This window comes from Panthera onca, chromosome D3 (genome assembly GCF_046562875.1).
Source record: "Panthera onca isolate mPanOnc1 chromosome D3, mPanOnc1 haplotype 2, whole genome shotgun sequence".
Lineage (NCBI taxonomy): Eukaryota > Metazoa > Chordata > Mammalia > Carnivora > Felidae > Panthera > Panthera onca.
The window spans coordinates 724,217-744,321 of record NC_138350.1 but is presented as its reverse complement, the minus strand read 5'-3'; the positions used below and the strand labels follow the sequence as shown (position 1 = coordinate 744,321).

General features: G+C 58.7%; 1 protein-coding gene across 1 annotated transcript in view; it reads right to left on the bottom strand.

The window, feature by feature from the left end:
- GALNT9 (polypeptide N-acetylgalactosaminyltransferase 9) overlaps positions 1–12,103 on the bottom strand; it is a 107,504-nt gene extending 95,401 nt beyond the window's left edge. The window contains exon 1 of the mRNA XM_078435979.2: positions 11,969–12,103. The gene's annotated coding sequence lies outside the window, so the exon portion shown is untranslated. The remainder of the gene's footprint in view (positions 1–11,968) is intronic.
- Positions 12,104–20,105: the final 8,002 nt, after the last annotated feature.

Genomic DNA, 20,105 nt, shown 5'->3' with positions numbered 1-20,105 from the left:
AGAGGGAGACAGAGAGAGAGGGAGAGGGAGACAGAGACAGAGAGGGAGACAGAGAGACAGGGAGACAGAGACAGAGAGGGAGACAGAGAGAGAGGGAGAGGGAGTTAGAGACAGACAGGGATACAGAGACAGAGAGGGAGGGAGACAGGGAGGGAGAGCGAGACAGAGACAGAGGGAGACAGAGAGAGGAGGAGGAAACAGAAAGAGAAAGACAGAGACAGAGAGACAGAAAGAGGGGGAGAGACAGAGAAAGAGACAGAAAGAGAGACAGAGAGAGAGAAAGGCAGAGAGATAGAAACAGAGACAGACAGAGATAGAGACAGAGAGAAAAAAAGAGGGAGAGAGAAAGAGAGAGACAGAGGGAGACAGAGACAGAAAGAAAGACAAAGAGACAGAGATAGAGAGACAGAGAAAGAAGAAGAGGGAGAGAGAGAGATACAGAGAGACAAACAGAGACAGACACAGAGACAGAAAGAAAGAGGGAGGGGAGAAACAGATACAGAGATATAACATAGAGACAGAGACAGAGATGGGAGAGACAGAGAGAGAGGAAGGGGGAGATAGAGATAGAGGGAGACACACACAGAGATAGTGGGAGACAGAGAGAGGGAGGGAGAGACAGAGAGAGAAAGAGACAGAAAGAGATACAGAGAGAGAGAGAAAGTCAGAGAGATAGAAACAGAGATAGACAGAGATAGAGACAGAGAGAGAGAAAGAGACAGAGGGAGACAGAGACATAGGCAGAGAGAGCCAGAGACAGAGATAGAGACAGAGACAGAGAGAGGGAAAGAAGAGGGAGAGACAGAGAGATACAGAGACAGAGAGACAGAGACAGAGAGGGACGGGTGCGGTCACCAGAAGCAGAAGGGACAGCTGTCGGCTGCAGAAACCACAGCGCTCCGTGTGGAGTCCTGGGTGCCGGCTGTCCCTCCGGGTCACCTGGTGGCCAAGGCCGAGGGAGGTGGCTTCGCTCCCAGCCTGGCCCACGGGGGAGGGCCCTTCCTGAGGCTCTGTCTCCTTTTATCCTTTTGAGGGCCTGGGGGGCTCTCAGAGCACCTCGTGGTGAAAATCCCAAGATCTCTCCTTAAACGCAGCCTCCGAGCCTTCCGTTAATTCTCTGTGTAAATGTTCCCGCAGCTGCCATTACCGGCCTCCATGGAGCCGGGTTCTCCCAAACCAGCCCCAGTTTAGTTCGAGCGTCAAACGCTTTGCACAGCGGCCTGCTGCGGCTCCCACCCAGCCAGGGAGGGCCGGGGTGCCCCCCGAGCCCGGCGGAGCCCAGGCCTTGGAGACGGAGGGCAGACAGCCCGGGAAGCAGGCAGAGACCCCGGGGGCCGGAGCCCTGGGAGAGACGCCGACCCGCCTTCCGGGACGAGGCTGGCGGAGGCTAAGGGTCTCGCTCCCAAGGCCCCTCGCGTTTTGTTCTGTCCGTCCTGCTCCGCGCTCCAGCTCACAGATGCTTTCGAGTAGCTCCAGTTCGTCTGTTTTCTTGAGCCCACCAACACTTGCTTCAAAACCTTGAGTCCTTTGCCAATATTTGGAAATCAGAACAGTTCACATTTAACAGGACCTGGGATGTCTCTAGAAGTGCTGAGAAGTGTGGCCACAGATGTGCTCCCGTTTCCTCATGGAAAAGTGGAGAGTGCTGAGCACGTAGTGCTCCCTTCGGGAGCACGTTTCCCATCTGGCCCACATCAGGCACTTCTTTTACTTCCCTGGTCTCTGGACTTGCAAATTTGGAATCCCTTTTTTAGACCCCTGACTCCTCGTCAATCATTCTACGCCGGGAACAAAGTGCAACCACCATCACCACCATCACTGTCACCATCGTTACCATCATTACCATCATCACCATCACCACCACCACTATCACCTCCATTACCGTCGGGTCATCATCACCACCATCACCACGATCATCATCACCATCATCACCATCATCATCATCACCACCATCACCATCACCACCATCACCACCATCACCATCATCACCATCACCATCACCACCATCACCATCACCACCACCACCATCATCACCATCATCACCATCATCATCATCATCATCACCACCATCAACATCACCACCATCACCACCATCACCATCACCACCATCACCATCATCACCATCACCACCATCATCACCATCATCACCATCATCATCACCACCATCACCACCATCACCATCATCACCATCATCATCACCACCATCAACATCACCACCATCACCACCATCACCACCATCACCATCACCACCATCACCACCATCACCATCACCACCATCATCATCCTCATCATCCTCTTCATCACGATAATCATCATCACCACCACCACCACCATCACCTCCATTACCGTCGCCATCACCTCCGTCACTGCACATACACACACAGAGATTCTCTCTCCCTCATCAGACTCATTTCTTGAACTCCGACCCCTATGGGAGCTCTGTCACTGCACCCAAGTGCTGTTGGCCTATACAGAATACAAGTGAGCACAACCGGCTCAGAGCTGTGGGTAGTACCAACGAGCGGGGGCGGGGGTCGGAACCCGACGTCAAGAATGCGCATCTTGCACGGGCCTAAAGATGTGTGGGTGAGGCTGGCCCACGCCAGCTGTGGAAGGATCGTCATCCGTTTCTCTGACGCGCCTGTTCCTCGGCCGGGCCAGCACCCACTTCTGCTCCTCTTAGACTGCTCTCCGGGATTTCTCTGAGGAGCCACCTATCCTGCATCTTTTGATGGATATGAGGCAGACCCCACCCCCAGACCCAGAAACGGTCCGTGGCTCATCTGGTCAGTTAGCATATTCCACACCTCCGGGCCCAGGGTTGGTTTGAAGTTGGACACATGGCCCAAGACAGGACAAGATTCAATTCTTTGAGTTGTTGCTGTGTGTGTGTGTGTGTGTGTGTGTGTGTGTGTGTGCGCGCGCGTGTGTAAGCCTGGAAGATGGTGCTCTTTTCCCAGAAGTTTGCACCCCCGGCGGGATGTGGCTGAGGAGGTTATGGGGACCACCTTCTTTGGCGACTGGGGCCTGGCTGAGAACAGAGAGCCCAACAGAGGATAGGCCACATGAGGGACCCTGGGAAGCACGTGAACCCCAGCACCCAGTTAGCTGAATCTGCTTTCGTGACCAGTAACTCTTCTCTTATTGCCATTTTCAGTTGGGTTTCTGTCACTCGTTATGAGCAAAATAGTCTTGGCATATTCGTATTCGTTTCCTTTCCTGGAAGATATTTCCGGAAATGCCCTGGCCCCACCTGGCTGCCGCAGGGCTCGAAGGTCACGTCATCCTCCCAGCTTCAACTTCCTTCTCCAAGAAATGCGAGGAAAGTGAGGTAACACACACACTGTCTGTCAACCGAGTATCCCCCTCAGAATAAGAGAGGGGTGGACCCTCAAGGGTGTGGGCCCCGCCCTGCCCCCACCCCGTCGGCTCTAGGCCGGTCCTCTGGTTGGGATGATGAGCATGCTCTCCCTGCCCTGGTGCCCACCTCACCCAGGCGGTCTGTTCTCAGAGATTGCCATCCAAGCACAGCCACGCAAAGGGCACCAGTCCCTTGAGAGTTCAGGCCAGGGGAGTGGGGTGGCTTCCCCAGACATCCTGGCACAGCCCTAGAGGCGGGCATGAGGGGCAAGACGAGGAAACCATCGCAGCCCCTCTGCCAGGGAGGCCTGCCTGACCATTCTCCTCCCTCAGCTCAAATGACCAAGATACCCTCTCAAAACGGGCTCGGCAATGCCCACAGGCATTGCTTTTCCCATTGCTTTGGAAGTGCTGGTCCGAGGCCCATCACTCACCGGCTGGGTGATCTTGGACAAGTGTTGGATTTTCTCATCTATAAAGTGAACACGAAAATCCGAAGGTGAAAGCTTGAGAGCGAGAGAGAGAACCGTTAGATTCTGTTCCCACAGGCCACACGCACGGGCCGCGGCGAGAGCTCTGACACAAGCGGGAGCTGGCCAAGGGCTCTCACTCAGACCTCGCCTCCTGCCAGGTCGCGATCCCCCCTGTGGATGAACAAGGCAGGGGTTACGGCGGTGCCACGGGGAAACGGACTCCCAAAGACTGACCGAACCACAGACACTGCAAATAATGACACGGGGGCGAAAAGAACCCAGAAGCCCCGTCCCTCCACGCGCCGCCACGCCCGAGTCCCCACGCCGCAACCGAGCATCTCCATCCCTCCCCTGGTCCTGCGCAGCTGCTCCCTCCCCCCTCCCTCCCCCGTCTGTGCTCCTCCCCAAGGCCCCAGCGGGGCTACACTCCGCATGCTCTGACACACTTTCATTTCCTGGCACGAGAGACGCTGGAGGGGACCGGGGCCACTGACAGAACAGCTGCTGTGTGTTCCTTCCCAGACTGTTTGTCAAGCGGGTGCCTGCCAGTATTTCCACACGTAGCATCTCCAGCGCCGTGGGTCCAAATGCTTCCTTCCCTGCCTCCCCCTCAGTGTGGACGGGAAGAAGGAGGTGCGGCAGGGATAGAAAGAAACGAGTAACGTGAGAAGAGTGTGGGTCTAAAGCGGGTTTGGGGCCTCAGACCCCTGTGCTACCCCGATGGTTAGCCCCCCGCACCGTCTGCCCCTGGAGAAGGGGGCAGGATGGCGGCAAACAGCATGAAGCCTGGCTTCCCCTGAGAGAGATGGTCTTCCCCTGGGTCCGTGGCCCTGCTTGATAAGCAGTGATTAACACAGCAATCCTGGGAGGGAATCAGGAAGCAGCCCAGCCTCCGAAATTACTTTCTGCTAAGCTCCTCTCCCCTCTCCAGACGGCCACCCGTGTCCCGGATGGAGAAAAGGGGGCGGCTTCAGCTGCACTTAGAAATATCTGTCCCAGGGGCGCCTGGGTGGCTCGGTCGGCTAAGCGTCTGACTTCGGCTCAGGTCAGGATCTCACGGTCCGTGAGTTCGAGCCCCGCGTCAGGCTCTGTGCTGACAGCTCAGAGCCTGGAGCCTGTTTCGGATTCTGTGTCTCCCTCTCTCTCTGCCCCTCCCCTGTTCATGCTCTGTCTCTCTCTGTCTCAAAAATAAATAAACGTTAAAAAAAAAATTTAAAAAAAAAGAAATATCTGTCCCATTAGCTCCCCCGTGGACTGGCTTCCCTTTGACAGGCTTCGAGTGTCTACTCGAAGGTGTCACCGGATTTTCCCAAAACACACTTCCCTTTAGCAACCCAACAAGCCTCCCAGGTGTAGAATGCGGCCTCGTAAGGCTGTGCCGAGGAGCCTGGGGCCCAGCCAGCTGGCATCCAGGGTGGAGAGGGGGCCGGGGCTTGTGGTCCAGCTCTGAGCATCAGCCCGGCTTTGGGCAAGAAGCAAGCCCGGGACATGTGCAGTCGCGCGGCAGAGCTAGGTACACAACTGGACTACGTTTCCCAGACTCCCCAGCAGCAAGGTGCAGCCATGTGACCGAGTTCTGACCAATGGAATGGGAGCAGAAGTGATGGGCTTCCCTCCCAGGCCCAGACCGGATCCAGGCTCTGTCCCGGGCTCTGTCCCCATGGCCAGCCGAGTACAGAGGATCACGGCGCTCAGAGGAGGAAAGAGCCGCGGGACCCTCAGGCGCCTGGGTGGAGCTTACACCTGCCAACCGGCCCCGATGACCTACATTGAATAGTGACATGAGTTTTTAATGCCGAAAGTAAACGTTCTCTGTATTAAGCCTCTGAGATTTCATAGTTGTATCTGTCCCCACAGCTGGCATATTTTGCATTTGTTGATATAATGCCCCAAGTCAATATTTGGTCGTTGGTCGAGACTTTATTTGCGGCAAATAACGGAAATCCCAACATGTACGGGCTTGAACAGAGTAAATGGAGTTTATTAGCTCCTGTAACTGGGAAGTGAGGGGCAGGCGGGGTCCAGGCATGGCTTGATCAGGGATCCAAAGCCGCCCAGGGAGTGCGTGCCTGTGTTGGCACAGCCCCCTAGGCTGGCTCTGAGTCAGCCAAGCCCCCGTCCGTGGGGGCCGAGGGGGCATCTGGCCACGACCGGCAGGGGCTGTCGTCCGGAGTTCTTCACATGTCCAGGGGGACGTGAGCCCCCACTGTCCAGGCTGAGGCGCACTGACCCCTGAGCTTAGAGCCTCAGAGGGGAGGAGGAGTGCACCAGCCACGCTGGAGAGTCGTGGGGGCACTCTCGCTGGCCCCAGGGAGCCGGGGACACAGACACGGTGGGAGGGGCTGTGGGAGATTCTGGCACGGTCCACCTGCCCTCCTCCTTTCGGGAAACGGCGGCAGCCTGCGCGCGCACGATCCCAGCCCGGCCCGTGTGCTGCCGGGAGATCCTTGTTCCGCGTGGGGGGCGAGTGCGAGGCTCTCCGGTGACAGGTCTGTGAGCACGTCGCTCGGGGTTGGGCGGGGGTTGCTCTGCAGGAGCCGCTGAGCCAAGTCCTGGGACAGCAGACACGGGGGGCGGAGGCCCCGCTCAGCCGCGTCCCTGAGTCCCTCCCGCCCTGGGCCGTGGGACAATTCCGTACGTCCCTTCTCTGCCTGCTGCTGCGTGGCTTTAACATCAGTTGTGGCCAAAGGAACGTGGGAAATACAGACCTGGTTCCACGGACAGAGTGTCTTCCTTCTCTACTGCGGTGAAACTTCAGATTCATCTGGTTTGCTGAGTTTGTGACCTTACGTGACACACACCCCCCCAGGGCGGTCTGGGGCCAGGCCGAGCCTAAAGAATTCCCTGAAGTCTGGTCTCAAGATCCCGCCAAGGACCCCTCCCCTCATCCCCCTCAATGCCCTACTGCCAACTAAAAATAACGATGGTGACACTTCCCGCCGTGGACGGTGAGCATTTTGCCAGGCTCACGTGAATTCTCTCAATCTTACAGAGCGGTGAAACATAGCTTCAGAAACTGTGGCTCGTTTCCCGGGTCTCTAACGTACAATTACTAGGTGAAAATAGGGCCACGTCATGTGGTCTGGTCTCCCCACGTATCTAAAAGCACACGGAGCCCCCGCCCTGCCTTTGGGCTTCCTGGAACCACCACTGGCAAACGTGTGGGGCCCTGCGTGGCCCGTGCTGCAGCCCCACCCCTCCAAGCAGGGGGGAAGGGGCCTGGCCTGAGCACCTGCCGCCCCCACAGGTCACGCTCGCAAGCACGCTCCCAAGCCCCGAGCCTCTGCCCGGCCCTGCTTCTCTCGGACTCTCGGGGAAACCTTTGGAGAAGAGGCAGGAGAGAAGCAGGAGCCGCCCAGCCTCCGCGGAGACAGACTCGCAGCACAGCTTCTGCTCGGCAGGGAATGTTCCAACTTCCGCGGGAGCCGCATCCACCGGCGCAGCCCCACCATCTGGAACGTTCTGACTCGGATCCACTGGTGTTTACTTTCTAAAACTTTGCATGGCTGGGGCCTGAGATGGGGAGCAGCTGTGTGTGGAAAACACGTGCTTCCTCTCATATGCCGCGGTGACGCGTAACAGCTTGCCTTCAGTCTTTTAAAAAACACAAACCAAAAAAAGAAGGAAAGAGAGAAAGAGCGTTGCCAAGGGCTCCCCTCCTGGAGGAGAGATACTGGTGATTCTGGAAGAACGGAAACGGCCCTGGAAGGGGGAACGGCCGCACACAGGTGAGCTGGGTGGTGCCGGTCGGTGCAGAGGACACGGCGGCAGGTGCGTGCCGTGTGAAGGGCCTTCTGCGCGGGATCAGGGGCCCCCGGCCGGCAAGAACCCCACACGCATCTGCCCGGGCTGCTCTGAGACATGCAGGCCAGGGGAGGGGGCGGAGGTCGTGAGTGGGGAGACTGGGGTCTCAGCTCCAAGCTGGCCCTCTGGCCCCGCGTCTGTCCAGGCCGTGTGGGGAGTGGTGGCAGCCCGACTAGAACTCATTCATTAGAAGCCGCATTAACCCAGGAAATCTGACGCTGGGGGATGGCCGGATGAGCCTCGGGGTGGAGACCAGAGCCTTGGGTCTCGCCAAGCCCCGCTCTGCGACCCACCCCTTGACTTTCACGTCTCCCTGGCTCCCTCCGTGCCGAGCCCCCAGACCCACACTCCATAAGGCTTTGTCTCCCTTAAGTTGTCCCTCTCGACCCCTCACATGGCAACAGAACCAAGGGGCCACAGCCCCAAGGTAAAGACTGCATTTCCCAGCCTGCCTTGCAACAAGATGTGGCCACGTGACCCATCCTGGCCAATCAACTGTGGCGAGGGTGATGCCCAGAAGGCTGGGGCAGACATCCTCCCTTCCCGGGTGGAGAGCCGTCCCTGGGACCCCACAGGTGCAGAGGGAGAAGGAAGACATATCCAACGAAGGAAGCTGGACGACGCCGGGAAGGCCTCCCCCACCGTCAGAGATCCTGCTCAAGCCACGGCTGGCCTGAGAATTGGCCCACCCGGACGCACATGAGCCAGAGAACGGTCGCTTCAGCACTCGTCACCCATAGGTCTGTGTCTCTCAGCCAACTTGATAGAAATGCAATCCCGTGACTATCTGCTGAATGTCTTTCTTTCCTGACGGACTGGAAGGCTCCCTGGAAAATCTCCAGATACAATGTTTGTTGAATGAAGGAGGGAAGGATCAACGGGCAGACGGTCCACACAGACACTGGTGAAACAGACTCGTTCTCTGTGGTCCCCTCTGTGGGGAGTGGGCCCAGAACAAGGGATTCACACCCAACTCGGAGAAGTTGTCAGAGCCGAGCGAAGCTTCTGTCTCTGGTCTTGACACTGAACCGGATACGTGGCCATTTTCAACCCGAATCGCCCAAATCGAGGAGCCAGGAAGCTCGGCTTCAAGGAAGGATTCGTCAGACAGGACATCTTCTGTGTCACCCGGGACAAAGCGGTTTAATTGTTTCCATTATCCCTGGGCTTTTATTATCCTGGCTCCTGATCGTCTCCTTTAATTAAGCCGTAATTAAGTGACCAGGATGCTTGCCTGGTGTTAACGAACACGCTCTCAGGCATGGCTCGGCCAGGGGGCCCCAGCGGCCAGCAAGGAGAATCCTTGCGTCTCCTGACCTCTTCTGGTCCTTGGCTGCCGTGAGGGGACGCTGTCACCAGGAGTGCACCGGAAGGAGCAGAACCGGGCGGCAGTGGAGTGGGGGTGGGCTCTTCCCGCCCCCCCCCCCCCGTGTCCAGCAGGTGGAGGTGACTGCGGCTTCCAGACACAGGTCACAGCGACGACCGGCTCTCAGCTCCGGGACTCATCTTCCCTTGTGTCTAGCTAGCCTCAGCCATGCGTCTGACCCGGTCCCTTGTGTCATAGACCCCCGTTCCTTTTGCCTGATGAGAACCTGGTGGGTGTCCCTTCTGCTGGTGACAGCATCGCAGCCTCCCTTGGGGAGTGCCCCCCCCCCCAGCGTCAGTGCCTCCTTATCTGCTTGCAGGGAGGGCCTATGACCGTCCCACCCCCTGGCCCAGTGACGTGCAGGACAGGGGACATGACCTGGCCAGGCGAGGGCAGGCGTGATCCTAGGACCTCTGCAGCCACTATTCAGAGACGGGCTTTCAGGGGCCACCTCGTGGAGAGAGCCAACCCAAGAGAGGACAGGGCTGAGAGCTGGAGAGAGAAGACTTTGGCAACATGTTTGTGCGCCTGGGTACAGCCGAGCCTGAAGCTCTGGCTGTCTTTGAACTTTGAGTTACATGAGCCCTTGGGGCTGCACCCAGTCTGAGCTGAACCGCTCTCAGCTGTAAGAGAAACATGGCCCGCTGTGGCCACAGCAAGCCAAGGGCCCCACCCGAGGCTTTCCCCGCCACGGGAACCTGAGCGGGCGGAGAGGTCCACTCCCAGGAGCAGGCCCGGCTCCAGATGCTGAATCGGCAACGGTCTGAGCGGGACCAGCACGGGGAACCATCGCTCCTCCCCTGCCGCGTGGAGGCGCCGCAGAGCGTGGCCCCCGCACAGTCCCGTGGACCTCGTGGGCTGCTGGTCCAGGTCCCCCAGGAGGCTCTCGCGGCGGCCCCAAACTGTGGCTCCGTGCTACCTGGGAAGGAAGCTGCCGAGACGCCCTTTCGGCCTCCAGCGTGCTGACGGAGCCCTGCCTCCCTCGGCCCCGCCCGGGCCTCCTCGGGGGGCTTGGGGTCACTCAGTGCATCTCAAACCGCTTAACGGCTCGGAACAGCAGCGGTTTGTGCACCGATCTGCATCTGGGCACTTAGTAGGAAGGGGTCATCTCTAAGGCACCGGCTGGGGCAGCTCAGACGGGGCCTGTCGCCAGTGCACGCGGCTGGCTGGCCGGCGCGGGCTCCCTCAGGGTCTCAGCCCACCGCCTCGTGGCCTCTCCGTGGGCCGCTCGGGCTTCCCCGCGGCAGGGAAATGGGTTCCAGATCAAGGTCTCAGAGACAAGTGTCACCTGTGTGACTTAGCGCCAAAGGTCACGTGAGGTCCTTCCCATCACTAGGAACCATGCGGATTCCAAGGGAAGCGACGTGCCCCCCCCCCCCCCCACCGTGAGAGGCCATCACTGTCACAGGTCAGAAGAACAGGAATGTGCTGGGCTGCACTGTTTGCCCAAAACACACCATGGAGTCCTACCCCCAGTGCTTCGTATGTGTGACCTGTTTGGAGGCAGGGTCTTTGCAGACGATCACGTTAAATGAGGTCACCCGGTGGACCCCGATCCACATTGACCTTATCAGAAAAGATTACGACATAGACACAGAGGGGTGACCACGGGAGGACATGCCAGCCCGTGCACCAAGGACAGCGGCCTCCAGAGAAGCCAGCCTGCCCACACCCGACCTTGCATTTACAGCCTCCAGGACAGGGGACTTGGCCACGGCAGCCACGGAAACTCATACAGTCGCAGCCACATCTGGAAAACGCGTGCTGCACCGGGTGTCCCGCAGCCTCTGACGTCGGGTCAGAGAGAGAGGGCGGAAGCAGGAGGAATCAGGATTTGCAAATGCTCAGCGCGGCCCTGGGGGGTCAGGGTCTGGGGGCAGGGCCGAGGCGGGGGGATGGGGCGGCCAGGTGTGACCCCCGACCCTGCGCGCTGAGCTGGATGCCCCCGCCCGCCCACGCTCTCTCCATGCGTTTTCACTCGGGCCTCTGGAAGCAGGTTGTCTTTGCAAATTGCTAAAAAGCTTCCACGTGTGAAAGTAAGTCCGGAGGTGACTCTTCTCCCAGAACAGCCGCCCACCCGTCCCCACACAGGCCTCCGTCTTAGAGGTCCCAGGTTCCACGCGCCTGTGGCCACGTCCTCCCCACACGGAGCCTGGAACGCACGTGACCTGAAGGCCGCCCCATCCTACCCGCCCCCGGGAGCCTGCGCAGAGGCTCCCTTCACAGCCGGAGGCCCCGAGCGACTCCTTCCGCACAAAGATGGCCCTACCCCAAGGTGGCCTGTTCTGTCCACCTACACAGAGAAGAGCCCAAAGTTTCTCTGACCGCAGGTGGGACGGTCCCCTCGGGCAGATGTCCCGTCACACGGTGTGCGGGTGAAGGCAGCCACGGGGACAGGGAGGGCAGGACATTTGGCCGGATCACCCCGGGGACAGCCTCAGCAGGGCCACCAAGTCTAGGCCCGGGACACCCCCTGAGGGCGCCCTCCCTCCACGCACCGCTCGCGCCCCGCGGAGGCCCCCTGCAGGAAGCGCTGGTGCCTCGAAGACGGTCCTGCAAACGGCAAGGCGGATGCGTGACTACCCTCCTCCTCGAATCGCGGGCGACTGCACCGGGGCGACACGTGATACTTAGTTACTGGTGATGGCACCTGGACTAAAGGTAATAATTACAGACGAAGCTGCTTACTCAGCCCTGCCCGAGAGGATGGACAGGCACGGGGGAGGGAGCCGCACAAAGGAACAGTAAGATTGCATCCGGAATATTCTGCTCCCGCCTCTGCGGGCAGATGACAGGCTGTGACACCATCTCTCTACGCGGAGGGGCTGGCGCCGCCGCCTGGCGACGCGGCTTCCTGACAGGCGGGCCGCAGGACGGACGCCTCCGGGCAGCACGGGGCCAGCGGGCCCGCTGGGGTCCCACGCCCTCAGCTCTTTCAATGCCCCCCCCCCTCACCGGGACTCACCCCTTCCGTCTTCCGGGTGCCACGGGGCAGTGGCCCTCCCGCCGGGCGGCCTGAAGTCCGATTTGGGCTCTGTTCCCGGGTAGCCGTGTGTCCCCAGGGTAGCGTGGCTCACACCTCGCTGTCCCAGGGTCCTCTGTTGTGAGACGGGTTAGTAGCACGGCCTTCCTCGTGGGGTGTCATAAGCGTTAAATGATCACGTAGTTAGGACTTGCTCGGGAGGCGCGCAGGGCGGTGAGGCTCTTGGAGTGACGCCGTGGTGGCGAAGCCGCGGGGCTGCCTCTGTCCACACCCACGAGTCTGCAACTCAGGACGGAACCTGGTCCTCGGTAACAGCCTGTTCGTGTTGGCCCCTCACTTGTCACAAATGCGCCACTGTGATGACACTGACATAAGAGGTCAACAACAGGAGAAACTCGAGGGGGTGGAATGTGGGAACTCTACCGTCTGCTCAATTTTCCGCAATCCTAAAACTGTTCGGAGGTAGCCAAAATCTATGGTTTTTTTATAAATAAACCCGAAAATGTGAATTTCACTTACTCACTACAGTTCCTCCCATGCTGGTCTCCCCACTTTATGTCTCACGGCCCCTTCCCGCCTGGCCACTTTCAGCGGATAGCTTGGTTCCATGCTCTGCCCCATCCTGACTCAGTTTCTCCCCAGCGTGTGGGGGCCAGTGAAGCAAAAGGGGACACCTCCCTGCAGGTTTCTGGGAAAGTTTTTTGTTTTTTTTTTTCCTGACGGGTTCTGTCTCTTCTTCCTGTTCTGAATATAGATGCAATGCTTGGAGATACAGCAGCCACTTTGTACCCATGAGGTCAAAAAGACATACACTAAGTATGATGGAGCAGGAAGTGAGTCTGGGGTCTCACTGACATGCTCTAGCCGTTGTTGGAGCCTTACACTGCCTATTTGTCCTCCTTTGCTTAACCTACTATAGTCAGGTTTTTGTTAGATGCCGTTGAACATAATCCCAAATAACGCGTTCTGCCTTTGGAACTAGCCCCCTCAGGTCTACACGCCAAGGCAAACAGGTGGGTGGCCTTGTGCCCACACCTTGGCCTCAGTGTCCCAGCCCCTGACGAGCAGCCAGGCCAATGCCAAGGAACCCCCATGACTTAGGCTTTCATCCAAGTAATGGGATTACTAAGCAATCAAGATTCAGCAGAAGAATCAAATGGGCTTTCTACAGCAGGAGTTCTGCAGAGCTGGGGCGTGAGGGGGCTGGCATTAGTCCATCTGGGAAGAGAAGGAGCTACGTTCCCGCGTGAGCTGGAGAGCCCCCTGCTCAGCCTGGAGACGCTTGGGTCCCACCTCTGAGCCATCCAAGAGAGATGCCATCCAAGGGGCCATCCAAGGGGCCCAGGGCAGAGCTGGCAAGTGGGTCTGTGTGTGAGCAACGTGCAGTGCGGTGTCCTGGGCCCCTGAGCGCCCCCCCGCCTCGTCTGGGTGGTGCAGCGATGAGCGAGTCTCCCGTGGGCACCAAGTCTGTGTGCGTGTGCCGGTAGATGGGCATCCAGCCCCACTTCCCCTTAATTTGCTTGATTGAAGCAAAAAGGACTCTTTTCATTTTCTGGAAGCATTTGTGTGTCTCAGCCCCCCTGCTGGGCCCAGGAGCCCGGCCACATCATGAGTGCAGGCTTCTCACTTTCTTTCTCAGGAGAAATTTCTTATTTCAGAGCATCTCACGGGGAAAGGGGGGGGGGGGGGGGAGGGGGCTGACCTTGAGGTTCTGAGGCCAGTTCTGTGAAAATGACTTCAAGAAGCCAGCTTTGCACTAGGGCCGGAAGGCGCTGCCAGCAGGAGTGTGGATGTCCCACGTCCCTGGCAGCAGGCAGGGAGTGGAGGAGGGGCCTCCCAAGGTCACTGGTGAGTGGCAGAGGAATGCTCCTTCCCGGCCCAGGAGAACTTGGCCTCACACCGGCTGTGCGGAGCGGCGGCCCACGCAGCGGTCCACGGCCCCCGGGGGCACCGACGTGGGTAGGGGCACCAGCCACCACGCCCACAGGGCACGGAGCAGGGGCTCGGCCAGCCAGGATTCTGCCTCCAGTTCCAACACTGGCTCACCGTGAGCCCCTGGGCAACTGGTTTCTTTTCTCCCAAGCTCAGTTTTTCATATTAAAATGCTACCGGGTATCAGCCAGGGATTGTTCAGTCACTGAGGACGGCGGACGCCCCAACTGAAATTGTAGAAGGGCGCATATTGACAGAGTTGTCCAAAACGGCTGGGGAGAGCGCGAGCTTCAGGTACATCTTGATCCAGGTGCTCCCGCAGTGTCATTGAGACCAAGTCTCTCCTGGCTCTGTGTCCAGGCCGCCTCTTCGCTCCCGGTGACAAGTTGCCACCCGCAGACCCCCAAGCACTCGGGACACGGGGAGCCTCCTTCCGGCCACAGCACAGAGCTCGGGTTGCAGCTCGTTAGCGCGACTTGGGTCACATGGCCGTTCCCGGCCAATCAGATGGCCAGAGTCAGGAGCCACTCTGATTGGCCGGGCCGGGTCACGTGCACGCCCGTGGCGTCCGCGCCCCCACCCTCACCACTGGACTAGAAGGGGGTCGCAGGGGCTCCTGTCCCAAGTTGGGGCGCTTTTCTCGGAGGGGCGCTGTGGGGCTTTGGGCTCCTCACCCTGGCCCCTCGCGACTTGGTCGGTCAGCAAGCCCCCAACCCCCAAGACCCCGGCCCAAAGCACTATGGGCACAGGGGGTCCCCCGGGCCTCGGGCTGGAGGCCATGCGTCTTGCAGCGCACCTGTGCAGCAGCAGGTGCTGGGTCCGCGGGCCAAGTGCAGGCGCAGCGCACCCCCCACCCGCCCCCGCCCGAAGGCAGCAGCTCACCAAACCGAACCAACCGGAAACCTCAATCATTTACTGAACGTTTACTGCTGACACCCCGTGGAGATGGAAAAAATGAAAACCTGTCCAGCGACCCAGGTTCCACCTGCTGTACCCGGTCCAACCTCTGCTTTCCAGGCAAATAGGACAAGGGCTAGCCTAGCCCTCTTCAAATCCAGCCCAGACAGAGGCTGGTTGGGCTGGTTCCCGTCCTCCGGCGGGAAAGGCCAGGGGGTCGCCAGCCCCAGACCTTGAGCCCCAGGAGCAGCTCTGGCTGCAGAGGGATTTGCAAATGAATCTAGAGGGCCTCCGGGAAAGCAGCAGACTGCCCGGACCCCCCCCCCCCCCCCCACCGCCTGGCCCTTGCGGGCAGAGGAGACTTGCCGGTAAGGAAGGGGATTCCCATCTTACAAGAGCCTTTCCTGGAAAACGAGGAGGGAGGTCTCCCCAACCCCCCTGACCAGGCCAGCGCCGCCTTGATGGTAACGTGGACACGGTGACCCCAAACCACGCTTCTTTCTAGATGAGAAGGCCTAATCTGGATGGACACGCTCCGGCCCCGGACCCAGGTGAGTGCCCTCAGAAACAGAAGCCCAAGTGAAAAGCAGCTGAAATAATGAGGGTTAATGATCTCTCACCCATAACTATGGAAGCAGGCTGGCTGAGGGTGGGCTGATGGGCGGCTCGGGAGCGCTTCTCGGGGACCGCCAGGCGGCCACCGTGTTCTTGCAACCCAGCCCAGCCCTGAAAGCCTCAGGGAGCCCCTCACTCCTTGTCTCCTGTCCCTTCTTACAAGTGCAGTCTCCCAGCAGCCGCTGGCAGTCTCTCCCTGAGCCCCGCCAGGCAGGCAGGGTGGCCTGAGGGTCAGCACCCCCCCAGCCGTTGCAGGATTGGCTGCCCCGGAATGAGGACCCCCGGGGCCTGGGGAGAGCCTGCCTCCCCGAGCCCGTCACTGCCGCCTGAAGCCAGAACAAAACTAGGGTCTGGAGAGCCCCGGAGAAGGTTTCCTGGGAACCAGCAGCGTCGGCCACCTTTTCGCCAACCGAGTCCGCTTGGCTCAGCACCTCAAAGGTGTGAGGGCGGGAGGGGAAGGCCCAGGGCAAGCCCGCAGCGGCACGGTGGCTGCACCAGGAGGGCGGTGACTACTCCCGAGAAGGCCGTCCTGGGCACCCCGGGCCCAAGCCGTGTAGCCTGGCCCTGTCACTAGTCGCACTGTCTGTCTCAAGCCGCAGAATCTGCACAGGGTCCCTGAGGCAGATCCCCGGGGATGTCTTGTGTCTTCCCTGGACGCCCGTCCGCCCAAGTCCCACCCACTGCAGCCAAGAACGAGGGCCCAGAGCCCCGTCCAAGTAGCAAGGGGGGGTGGGTCCTGCTGTTCACTCTGGTCTCCCTGGGGATGCGTCAGCGTGCAGTGAGAGAAGAGTGTCACTCAGTAAGTGCCTGATGGACCGGTGTGCACACACACGCATGCGTGCACACGCACACACTCATACACGTGCGTGCACACGCGCGTGTGCAAGTGTACACCACAAACATGTGTGCCCACACATGTGCACGCGTGCGTGCACAGGCACACGCACATGCATGCACGTGCGGATCACAAACATGCACACGTGTGTGCGTGTACACGCACCTAAACACATGTATACCACAAATATGCATGTCTATACACATGTGCACACACGCATTCACAATACATCGCAAACACGCACGCACACATGCATGCGTGCATGTGCAGATCACAAACATGCACACGTGCGTGCGTGTACACGCACCTAAACACATGTATACCACAAATATGCATGTCTATACACATGTACACACACGCATTCACAATACATCACAAACGCGCGCGCACACTCGTGTGCACGCACATGCACATGCATGCGTGCATGTGCAGATCACAAACATGCACACGTGTGTGCGTGTACATGCACATAAATACACATACACCACAAACATGCAGTCCGTACACATGTGCACACACATTCACACATACGTCGCAAACATACACGCGCGTGCACACCACACACATGCACATGTGTGCACTTGCATGCATGTGCATATCACAGACACGCACACATGTGTGCATGTGCCTGCACATAAATACACGTACATCACAAACATGTACATCCATACACGTGCACACACGCATTCACACTACATCGCAAACGCGCGCGCAGGCACATGCGCACACTCACACGTGTGCACGCACATGCACGTGCATGCATGTGCAGATCACAAACATGCACACGTGTGTGCGTGTACATGCACATAAATACACATACACCACAAACATGTACGTCCATACACATGTGCACACACGCATTCACACATACATCACAAATGTACACACGTACACACTCACACAGTACACAAGCCACCCACCAGTCAGATCTGGCCTCACAAAAGAAGAAGCTAATTTATGTTTCCAATTATAAATATAATTACGTTTCTGAATCCATTAGCAGGACTGTTCTCAAACACATGACACGCTGTGTGGCAAACAGAGATGAGATTCGCGATTGCGGGCCAGCCAGCGCCGAGAATTTTAATTTCTATTTTCCTTGAAATTCAACACCAAATAATAACAGTGCCGCTTCCACGGAACACATTTCCACATTCAATTAAAAGAGAAGCGATCATTCTTAGCGGGACCCCTGGGGCGGCGGGGCCTGAAGGTCACATGACCGAGCCGCAGGGAAGGAGGAGGTCCTCGGGGCCCGGCCCCTCGGGGAGAAACCCTCCAGCCGGGAAGGGGACGGCCGTCAGCAGTGGTGCACACGCACGGGGCCCCCGGGGGTCCTGACCCGCGTCGGGCGGCGGTCAGGACGTGTCTCTGGGCTCAGGCGTGACCACCAGCACCCAGTGGAGAGAGAGGGGCTGGCTGGTGGAGCCCGGGCTCTCGAGGCCACCCCGTCGGCCAGGGGACGGAGAGCGGGCTTGGAGGATGCTTCCAGCCCACGACCCCCAGTAGGAAGCTGGGACCGCGTTCTGCGGCCCGGAGAGAGCCGTGGCCGGCGGCCCTGAGGGCTCACCCTCCCTGCGCTGGTGGGGAAGGGGTGGCCGGCCTGGAAGCCTGCCCGCTGCTCTGCCGCTGTCCACCCGGAACGCCTCCCTCAGAGCCCACTGCCCGCTTTCACGGGGCCGCCTGGCGCCCCTCAAGCTCCGTGGGGGTGCGGGGACGGGGGACATGCCGGCCAAAGTGAGTCTCAACTATCACCCCTCCCTTAGCGCGGACGGAGCCGCGCAGGGCTGGGGGGTTTAGGAGGCCAGCAAGCAGCCGCCCCCCCGCCCTGCCCGGGACACACGGCAGCGACGACACGTACCCGCCCGGGAGGCCGTGACCGTGCACACACGGGCCTCTCTCCGCCAGCTCTGCAGACGCGGCCCCGGGTTCTCGGCTCCCCCCTCCCCCCGCCCCGGGACCCGGCCTCCGCCTCCGTGTGGTTAGTCGCGTGTTAACCTGACGAGGCCGCGGTACCCACCGTGGCATGAAAACCAGCCTAAATGTTGCTGCAAAGGCACTCTTCAGGTGTGAGTCACGTTTTTTCAGTTGTGGTAAAATACGTAACAAAATTTAGCATCTCAGCCATTTCAAGCGTCTAGTTCAGGGGCACCAACTACACCCGCACCGCCCTGCGGCCACCGTCAGCCCCCAGCACTTTCTCGTCCTCCCGGACTGACGCTCTGTCCCACCCCACACTGACCCCAGCCCCCGGCGCCCACTTCTACCCTCTGTCTGCTCTAGGCCCTCACGGAAGGGGAGTCACGCGGTGTTTGTCTCTTATGACGGCTCCTTTGCCTTCGCGTCGTGTCCTCGGGTTCGTCCGTGTAGTCGCGGGTGTCAGAATCTCCTTTCGGGGCTGAATGATACTCCGTTGTGTGTACGCACCACATCGTGTGCATCCGCCCCCCGTCCACGGACACTGGGTTGCTTCCGCGGTTTGGCCACTTGAAGAATGCTGCTGTGAACGTGGGTGTGCAAATCTCTTGAAGTCCCTGATGTCATTCTTTTGAGTGTGAACCCCGACGGGATTGCTGGGTCCTGTGCTAATTCCGTTTTTGTTTTGTTTTTTAATGTTTGTTTTTGAGACAGAGAGAGAGAGAGAGAGAGAGCGCGCCAGTGGAGGAGGGGCAGACAGAGGAAGACCCAGAATCCGAATCAGGCTCCAGGCTCTGAGCTGTCAGCACAGAGCCTGACGTGGGGCTTAAACCCACAAACTGTGAGATCATGACCTGAGCCAACGTCAGACGCTTAACTGACTGAGCCACACAGGCACTCCTAAATTTTTTTAATGGTTGGATTTATTGACTTCTTATTTTTATTTTTTTTAATTTTTCTTTTACATTTATTTATTTTTGAGGGACAGAGAGAGACAGAGAGTGAGCAGGGGAGGGGCAGAGAGAGAGGGAGACACAGAATCCGAAGCAGGGTCCAGACTCCTAGCTGTCAGCACAGAGCCTGACGTGGGACTCGAACCCACGAACTGTGAGATCGTGACCTGAGTCGAAGTCGGACGCCCCACCGACTGAGCCCCCCAGGCACCCCATGTGCTTTTGAGGCGTCTCCAAGGGGCTGCCCCGTTTCAAGTTCCCCCCAACAGTGCGTGAGGGTTCCGGCTTGTCCACACCCCTTAAGACAGCAGCCGTCCTGAGGGGGTGCGGTGGGGTCTCACCGTGGCTTGTATTTACACCTCCCTAGGGATGAGTGTGATCAACTTTTCACGTCCTTACTGTTCATCTGTTCGTCTTCTTTGGAGAAATGTCTGTTCAAGTCCTTTGTCCATTTTTGAGTCAGATTGTTTGGGTTTCTGTTGTTGTTGTTGTTAGGCTTTAGGGACTCTTCCTGTGTTCTGGGTATTAATCCCTTATCGGGTATGTAACCTGCGAATGTCTTCCCCCGCTCCGTGCGCTGCCTTTTCACTCTCTAGACTGTGTCCTCTGATGCACAGGTTTTCGTCTTCGTGGATCCCAGTCCGTCTGTTCTGTTCTGTTGTTGCCCGAGTGCTTGCCGTCATAGCAAAGTCATCTTTGCCAAATGCAAAGCGTGAAGCTTTTCCCCTGGGTTTTCTTGTCGGGGTTTTATAGTCTTACATTTAAGTCTCTGATCTATTTTGGGTTAACGTGTGGATATGCTGTCAGATGAGGGCCCGGGTTCTATCTCTTGCCTGAGGGTACCCAGCCGCCTGGTGCTCCTTGTGGGAAAGACCGTCCTCTCCCCGTGGAGTGGTGTTAGCACCCTGGTCAAAAGCAATCTGACCACAATGTGAGGATTTATTTCCGGGCTGTCTGTTCTGTTCCGCTG